We start from the raw sequence: 9,852 nt of genomic DNA on the forward strand, positions 1-9,852 counted from the left end.
AGGCTCCAGAGAGATTCGAACTCTCGACCTCCAGTTTACTAGACTGGCGCTCTAACCAACTGAGCTATGGAGCCACATGTTGAGGACGTAAAAATTTCAACGAACTTTAAACATATTTTAATGTTCATTGATTGAGATTGTCGGACTGACTTCCTCATCTTGGTTTTTATTGTCACAACGTTTCGGCCGTTTTGCCCTCCGGCCTTCGTCAGGTGAACGGCCGAAACGTTGTGACAATAACAACCAAGATGAGGAAGTCAGTCCGACAATCTCAATCAATGAAAACAACTCATCTCAAAAATACAGACAATTAATATTTTAATGTTTACAAATATTTCAGCCATCGTACAACTTGAACAACCTCCGTATAACTTAATATCTGAACGAATGTATTTTGCTGTCTTTTATCACAATAATGAGTTTATATGAGTTCGTAGTTGATTATGCTTCTTTTCTTTTTTCTTTAAATAAATAAAAATTTATGGATATTTATTACTAAGAAGTAGTCAAGAAACAACTATATATAACCAAAGGCAAGATAAGTTACTCTTTTCGCTACATGGATACGTTTTTGGGGTTTTAATTTATTTTAGAGCGCTTGGCAATTCGAAATCTCATCTCATTGTCCGAAGAAAGGTAATTCAATTTTACTAAAGTAGAGGCCCCCCCCCAAAAAAAAACATTTCCTTATAAGTGTTCGAATATTTTATTAAAAAAAAAACTACAATATCGTCGCATGTTACATTTTGATTTTAATAAAGACAAGAAAAGGAGGACGAGATCCAAATTAATGTTATTAATCTTTTTAAGTTTTGTTACATTAAATGAAGTAGTTGAAAAAATAATTTTCTCCTTACAATTCTTAATTACTTCCCTTTTAAAAATAAGTTAAGATTCCGAATTGCAGCGCCTTTTCTAGTCTCACACAAAAACACGCGTTGACATCTCAAGCTGTATTACTTGTCATATACATATGCGCACACAAACATACGCGCGCACGTCCACACACGTACATATATTCACGTTCGCGTATATACACTCACATTCACGTGTATACACACACACGCTAACGTACACACATGTACTTCATATATACGCGCACACGTACGCACACATGGGCAACGTCACTTCCCCTTTCAAAGGAAATCCACACATGCGCAAAAGACCACCGGAAACAACTATAAAAGCAAGAGCAATAAGCAGCTTCTTTCTTTTCGGACCAGCTTCCGAGGTGAGTGGTCTACGGATCAGCCGCCGCCGTTTCGGCAGGCGTGCACCTCACGCCACTTGCTACCATGTAGGGCAAAAAGCTAACAAACAGTACGTACACCTTATACACTTTCTATCTCCATAACCTAGATTGACTTTCTCTCTCTCTCTATCTACAACTTGTGTCGGAGAACACTTCCGCGTAGCTGACTGCTAACATGGCGCACAGCTTTACTGATGTCGACCCTCTATCTTTGTCTTTGTCTACATGTTGGACTATCATTCCCATTTCCACTACATTACTCACTTCTCTTCCCACATGCGAACAAACGATAGTGACCCGAACGTGAGATGAACACACATTTCCTTCTCTTTCTACACCACAAGTTCCACAACAAACGATGGTTACACCTGAACGCGGACATGAACACGTGTTATACCTAAAACATTAATTTTTCAACAGTAAATAAACGACACGCTTATTTTATCCAGCAATTGAGTTTTTGTTTCCTTCATTCCATTCGTTTCATTATTTTCTTTTGTAACGGGATTAGGATATATATATCCTAGTCCTCTACAAAGTTTAGAACGCAAGTTGCCTTTGAACGTTTGTTCCTTTTTTTTTTTTTTTTAATGTCCGCGTGACGCGCGTGCGCAAAAGGCGTATTTTCAGTTTCAAATGGTGTTTCGTCGTGAAAGGACGTGTTGCATTCGTCTCTAATTTAAGGGAACTTTTTCCGTCTTATTTCTGCAGAAAGAATTATCGGAAACTCCCTATTATAGGGAGTTCGAATTAATTCCCAGTTGGAAACTTGTAAAAAACAATTCCTGATGCGGTTCATTTTCTGTGATGAACTTTATAAGAACCTTTTAATCAATACGGTGGTATGAATAATCGCTATTCTTATAAATTCTTGATTTGTCTCAGTCAAGAAGGATAGAATACTTAGAGGCTACTAACAGCCCTGATAGCATAAAAAGGGGCATTGCTTATGCAAGCACATATTGAATCGAGAAATCCATTTAAAGATACGTGTTCTAAGTATGAGAATTTTATGTTTTCAAGGGGTTTTCATCTCTGTGAATTTTCTTCACGGGTTGGGGGGCACCTTTAGGGTCTCAAGGATCTCTGGAAATTTGCAAAATAAATATAAATAATGATAGAAATCCAATCAATAAATGCCGCTGTGATATTTATTCAGTCGTTTACAACCAGTATTTTGTTATATTTTCGATTGTTGAGCAATTTCCGAGGCTTTCAACATCATGTCGGCCATCTTGTCGTTTTAAGTTAAGCGCTTGTCACTACTTGCATTTCAAACTTAATAAACACTTTAAAATAAGTAAAAATACGAAGAACTTATCCATGTAGGTAGAAGAGTATCCTACATTTCCTTTTGGTAACATTAATTTGTTATATACTTGTTTTTTTTTATCACGTCCTCCTTTTCTTGTCCATAGTAAAAATGCACAAATGGATTTTTATAAAAGAAATTCTATTCAATATTTTAATTTAATGGTAAGAATACTGAGCAACCTGTTCCCAACCAGTGTTGCCAAATGAGATATTAAAAAAAAAACGCTAGATTAGGGAAAAGAAATCTCCCCGAAATCGCTAGATTTTTAACTTTTGTCGTCTGAAATTTTCCAAAACCGCTGACACACACACACAAATAGAAATCTCCCAACCAGAGAAACGAATTTAGGAAAACTCGTCCCGGGAAAACTCGTCTCGGGAAAACTCGTCTCCGGAAAACTCGACCCCGGAAAACTCGTCCTCTTTCGCTAGGTAGGAAAACTGGTCCCTTATTGAATAAATATCAATTGAAAACACATTTTATGATCGTTCTTGAAGGAGATATTGTTTTTTAAAATAGACTATAGCCCCCCATATTATTTTAAAAAAATATTTTTACTTGTTTAATGTTTTTTTTTTAAAATAAAATCGATTTTCTAAGTGTCCGTTTTCTACCTAACTGGCTAAGTTCTTAGTGGTTTCACTTATTTTAAAGCGTTTATTATGTTCATAAACGAGACCGCATATTTTTTTTTATATTAATATAAAAAGAATGTACTTATTTACTGTTGTTTATAAAAGGGTAGAATCGATTTTTCTACCTCGCCGACTATGTTGTTTGTTGTTTAATTTATTTGGAATCGTTTATTCGGCAAAGAAAAACAAAACACGGAAAACAAACAAAAAACATGTCGAGTGTTACGTGAGAACGAGAAATAATGTCCGGTATATAACATCTTAGGGGTCTTGGTAATCGCAAAAAAATAGAAAATTAAAGAAATTACTGAGGGAGATTTGGTTTTAAAAAGAAAATAACAAATTTTAATATTTTTTAAAATATAATTTAGAGAGAGAGAGAGAGAGAGGGGGGGGGTAAAAACTATATCTCCCTCCGAAAAACAACCAACAAAAAATGAAAGTAAAAAGATTCTTAATAAACGATAGCGGAGTTTTCAATAAAATTGATTAATAAATTTATTTAGTGATTACTTTTTCTCTTAATGATTGATTTTAGAATTTTGAAGTAAAATTAAAATAATTAAAAATGAGTTAACGAGAGATTGTTAGCACATGGCATCTCTCGCGCCAAAAAAATATTTCGCTTTTAATTTATTAGTTAATTTTTGCAAAATTTGACAGGACGACAATAAATGTTGATAATTGATAAAATTATAATTTTAAATAACGCATGAGTGCATTTGGTTTGAGAGAAAACAAAAACATAACAACAACAAAAAAACTATCAAAATTAAAAACCCAAAAGAAAAAAGTAACGAAGAATCGAATCGCTCCCTGTTTTTTTGATTTTTTTGTTTTGTTTTTTATTATTGTTCGTATGACCCCAAAAAACATCGTTAAAATAAGAACAAAAAAAATGTGTAATTAACTTTGTATGGACATAATAAACGCTTTAAAATAAGTGAAACCACTAAGAACTTAGCCAGTTAGGTAGAAAACGGACACTTAGAAAATCGATTTTATTTAAAAAAAACAAAACATTAAACAAGTAAAAATATTTTTTTTTAAATATTATGGCGGGGAGGCGGGGGCTATAGTCTATTTTTAAAAAAACAATATCTCCTTCAAGAACGATCATAAAATATGTTTTCAATCGATATTTATTCAATAAGGGACCAGTTTTCCTACCTAGCGAAAGAGGACGAGTTTTCCGGGGTCGAGTTTTCCGGAGACGAGTTTTCCCGGAACGAGTTTTCCGGGGTCGAGTTTTCCGGAGACGAGTTTTCCCCGGACGACTTTTCCGGGCACCCAGAGAAACACCATATTTTAAGTTCGTACCCGATAAAGATATGAACATAGTATATTCAATATACAAAATGTCCCCTGTTTTCTCACTATATATTTTCTGGGGGTATATTACAGCTTTCACATTTTATCAGCATGTTTTCCGAGAGGGTATATTTTGTTTTGCAAGAAACAAATCAAAATAAAACAGTGGTTGTAATACAAGTTAAATAGAATCATATTCACAATAATGACGCACGTAAAAATTGAATAATGCCTGTCAGATTTTCCATAAATATAGGATGAAGTAATATTTGCCAAATAAATAAATCCGCAAAACATAGGCACTAAATTTAAAGGTGAATTACTTGCTAGATTTTTTAACTATGCACAAGCGGAGATCGGGGATTTTAGGTAGAAATGATTCAAATGTATGTAGGGGAATATAGCAAAATTTTTGAGAATATATCTAGAGGGAAAACATTAAGTTTGTCAATTTTAAAAATAAATTATAATTATAGCGATAAGCAGATGAGGACCCGTAGCCATCCTCCTCCCAAAAAGGAGATTCTGCTATTTTTGACAATTACGTGTGAATATTTCGAATAAAATATTTTAGAATTTAGCGTGGGGGATCATGTTATCATAGAAATGTATTCAACTGATTCCTCAATTCTAGAACATTCTAACTTATTGGGATTGGACAGCACTATTAATGGCCACCATTCGCAATTGTATCTACTCTGAATATGTTTAAAACAAAGGAAATATATGATTTAAATAATCGCCAATATTACAATATGCTTTTATTTTCTGCGTATTTGTATTGTGTACAAATGTAGTTTTAGTTTTCCAAATGAAATTAACGTTAAATTATAAGATGTGTTCTGACACTATACTTTCTCTTTTCTGTTTTTGGTGAATGAACGAGAATTCGTTTAAGACTGGAGAATTCAAAGATGTTTCCTCAATCCAGAGTGCCTCTATTTTGTGGTTAAGAACCGACCTTTGCATCGTAGAAAAAGTATTTGTTACCACCAGTGGCAACTGGTATGTTAATAATGTTTGAACCCAAATAAACGCAATAAAGTAAAAAAAAAAAAAAAGGTTGATTCATGCTGACAATTAACAGAAATAATAAACGTAGGAAAAATTAGTAAAAATAAGTAAAATCATGAATGTTGGGTCTTTTGGGGAGGGGGCAAATAAGTAGGAACAACACAGTCATTTGGTAAAGTGTAGAATAGTTAACAGTCGAGAAATTGTAAACAATAACAAAAATCAACAAATAGCTGATCCCAAATGCATTGAAACGTGCTGAAACTGTGTGTAAGTTTTTATTTCATTTCTGTTAATAATTGTTGTCTTGGCAACAATGAACTGGCTGCTTCTCGCTTAACCATTGTGGACTTCGTTCTTGAAAATCTATATAAAAAGAGCTATAACTACGACTAACTCTAAATTTGGGAGTGCAAATGGAACTTCTGGTTGCTGGTATAATAAATCATTTGTTTACAATTTGGGGGGAATTAAGCCTCCTTACTAAGCGGCCGTTTGTTTAAAGTATTTTGTCTGTTTGTAAAACCAGTGTGAACAAAATAATTTGTAATAAAAAAAAAAACTTTGTGTAAGTGTATAGTAAATAATTAAATGTAGAATTTGTTTTTGCTGTTGTATCTTGTTTTTTTTTTTTTTTTTTTTTTTTTTACAATTTTTGTGAATAGATCAGTTAAATAGGAAGTGGTCTAAATTTAAGTACCCTGTGAGTAAAATACGTGGTGTAAGAAAGGAACGGTGGGAGTACATGGCGAATAAGGGGCGGAATGGGAACTACTTCATCTGTAGGTTACGGCGATGGTGATGATTGATATCGCTCCTAGGATTAAATATAATGTTTTAATTTTACGAATTAATGTGTCTAAAATGCCGTTCTATAGTTAAATAAGGTAATGGCTAATAGTTGTAAATCTACGGTATTTTGGTCCAGAGGGGCAAAACTGAGATTCTTTTATTATAAATAAATTAATAAATATAAATACGAAGGGCGTGCAATAAGTAATGCCCCTGGCCCACTTCCTATAGCAGTAGAGCAACGAAACTTGGCACAGTTATTAGTCTTTCTCTACATAGAAACCACCCAGAGTTATGTATTTCTCGCATCGTTTGATGCAGCTCTGGAGACCGTTTTTGTAGAACACCCCAGGTTGGTCCTCCAACCACGACGTGACTTCAGAAATCAAGTCTGTATCATCTGGGAAACGCTTTCCTTTCAAAAACAACTTCATGGCTGGGAAGAGGTGAAAGTCAGAGGGTGCAAGGTCAGGAGATAAGGGAAGATGGGGCAGGATTTCATAACCACACGCCCGTGCTTCTGATCTGGCGACATGCGAGTTGTGGACCGGAGCGTTGTCTTGCAGGAGGAGGGTACCTTTGCTGATCTTGCCCCGCCTCTTGATTTTGATAGCTTCCCTTAATTTCCTCAAAAGTGAAGCATAATAGGCTCCTATAATTGTGGTACCCTTTGCCAGAAAATCTGTCACCACTACTCTGTCCTGGTCCCAGAAGACCGAGCATGACCTTGCTAGTGGAGGGCTGCACACTTGCCTTCTTTGGAGGTGGTAAGTCCAAGTGCTTCCACTGCATTGACTGGGCTTTTGTCTCTGGATCATAGTGATGGACCCAGATTTCATCCTGTGTAATCAGTCTTTTGAAAAACTTTGACTCATCTTCTTGGCACATCTCCAAATTCATCCTAACGCACTTGATGCGTTCTCGCTTCTGGAATGGTGTGAGCAACCTGGGAATCCATCTGGCAGACACCTTATGCATATGCAAATGGTCATGAATGATAGTTTCCACAGACCCTGTACAAATCTTGACATCTTGGGCTATTTGGCGAATAGTAATGCGCCGATCTTCCAAAATGACAGCCTCAACTTGACGGACAGATGCCTCATCAATGACAGAAGGGGGCGACTTCCAGCCATGTTTGAATTCACGATGCCAGCGTTTTACAAGGTTATATGATAGGGCATTATCACCATAAGTTTCTTTCATTTCATCAAAAGTCTCCTGTGGTGTGCATCCTTTCAAATACAAAAACCGGATCACTATTCGACATTCAACAGGCTCTATTTCACACCTGACTTAGTTCAAACACCTGTAAAACAGAAACCACAATTAGTTCAGAGCTGCAATTGGCCACGTAACCCGTAGAGATATAAATCATTGCACATGCAAAATTTCATTTAGATCAGACAACTGCAAGTGGGTCAGGGGCATTACTTATTGCATGCCCCTCGTATATATATAACACGATTAGCCGGTCACGGGTGGATGACCGGCTTCACGTGTTACACTAAAGGTCTTAGAAACGGTCCCATGAAGATGTGAAGATGTGCCAGTCATTAGGGTCGGTGTATCAAGAAGAAAATCATACCTGAGATGGTGGGTGTGGGTGTCTGGCTTCTTCATTCTCTCAAGATGACATCTTCATCCTGGTGGCATTCTGGCTGGAATCTTCTTCCTTCGCCCTCCGGACCGCTTCGTTGTTTAATAAGGAAATTTATTGCAGGCACAAGAAAACACACAACATGACACAATCGTAATATTTATGAAATACAATAAACTATCTATTCTACAAAATGTATACAATATATATTACAAAAACCATTTACATTAGATAATTTTCAAAATGAAACTAACTAACCTAACTAATGATGAGAGGAGGGGGCTCCCTCTCCTCTCATTTACAGAGGGACACAAAAATACGTGCTCACCTCATGCTGTCCGGACGAAAAAAGAGGCCGATAGAGGAAATGGGATTCTGGGGTTGCATTACTGTGTATCTCTGCGCTTATGGCCAAATCACAACCCGACCATGCTGAGGAGTGTGTTTACAACCGTGGCCACATATAATAATAATAATAATAATAATAATAATAATAATAATAATAATGATGATGATGATGATGATGATGATGATGATGATAAATATTAATAATAATAAATATATATATATATATATATATATATATATATATATATATATATATATATATATATATAAGGCGTAGGGATATGACTATTAGAAATTAGAAATTACTCGTAGACTTTCGGTAGCCAATGAACTGTCTTGATTCCATTCCTTTGCATGTTATAATAGCGATCTTGACGCGATAGGAAGGCACAATCTTCAACAACTACACTCAAACCCACATAATTAAACTAAGATGTGTACATTATAAAAAGTTATCTCATACGTATCTGAAAGTCAAGTTAGTTCAAATCCCTACAAATAAAATCTAATCTACCTAAAAAATACTTTTACTTATACAAAACTGTCTTAAAATAATTACATGCGGTTATGTGTAGTTTAGCGGCGTAAATTATTTGGCAGACAAATAATTATAAAAACTATTAATTTTTATATAAAACACATTATTAGACCAAAAGGCTGAAATAAAATCAGACAAAAGTTTAATTTTTATTATTTTTCCATCATTTCTATTAGACTAAATGTACGACATTCAAGGTCACCGTATTGCTTTTAAAATTTGGCCTATCTAAGGTTATATTGGCCTTTTTAATGCCAAATTTGGCCTTTTTTTTTACTCTTTTACATTGCAAAAAAAAAAAAAAAGCATAGTTCTTGAAAGAGCGTAAAAAAGGTAAAATTTGGTCTTAAAAAGCCCAGTCTGTCAAACCGTAGTAAAGCGATATTTTAAAAGCAATATGGCAACATCGAATAAAGATAATGAAATATTATAAATATTAATAAAATAATAAAAATGATTAAAAAATAATAAAAATGAAATGTTTTTTTTTGTTTTGCTTTAGCTTTTGGGTTTAATAATAAGTTTTATATAAAATAAATAAATAATTTTTTTCTGTCAAATAATTTACGCCGCTAAACTACACATTTACCTACATTGCAAACAAGTTAACAGAAGAAAACAAAGAAAATTAAAAATGAACACCAACACAACATCAAAATTAAAATTAAAGGCTCCAGAGAGATTCGAACTCTCGACCTCCAGTTTACTAGACTGGCGCTCTAACCAACTGAGCTATGGAGCCAACTGTTGGAGACTTGAAAATTTCAGCGAAATTTATAAATACATTTCAACGTTTATAAAAATGTCAGCTATCGTATTAACTAAACAATCTTATTAGACCTGAACAAATCAGTGGCGTAGCTACAGTAAACGTCACCCGGGGCGGTCCACTCAAATGTCACCCCACTGACCCCCACTTCACTCTATGATAAATGGAAGCGCCCCCTATGTAAACAGAATTTTTGTGAAATATTGAACTGTTCTTCTGCTCAGTTAATATTGGTTTGTTATTTATGGAATACGTTTAATTAAACTGCAGAAGCACCT

At 34.8% G+C, this 9,852-nt stretch overlaps 2 non-coding genes across 2 annotated transcripts; both read right to left on the reverse strand.

The window, feature by feature from the left end:
• Window positions 1-74, reverse strand: Trnat-agu (transfer RNA threonine (anticodon AGU)). The gene has a single exon. It is a non-coding gene; the product is annotated as a tRNA-Thr (tRNA).
• A 9,399-nt stretch (window positions 75-9,473) lies between these two features.
• Window positions 9,474-9,547, reverse strand: Trnat-agu (transfer RNA threonine (anticodon AGU)). The gene has a single exon. It is a non-coding gene; the product is annotated as a tRNA-Thr (tRNA).
• Between the last annotated feature and the right edge of the window lie 305 nt (window positions 9,548-9,852).

The sequence above is a fragment of the Euprymna scolopes genome, chromosome 15 (assembly GCF_053919585.1).
Source record: "Euprymna scolopes isolate OS-2025 chromosome 15, ASM5391958v1, whole genome shotgun sequence".
NCBI classification, from domain to species: domain Eukaryota; kingdom Metazoa; phylum Mollusca; class Cephalopoda; order Sepiida; family Sepiolidae; genus Euprymna; species Euprymna scolopes.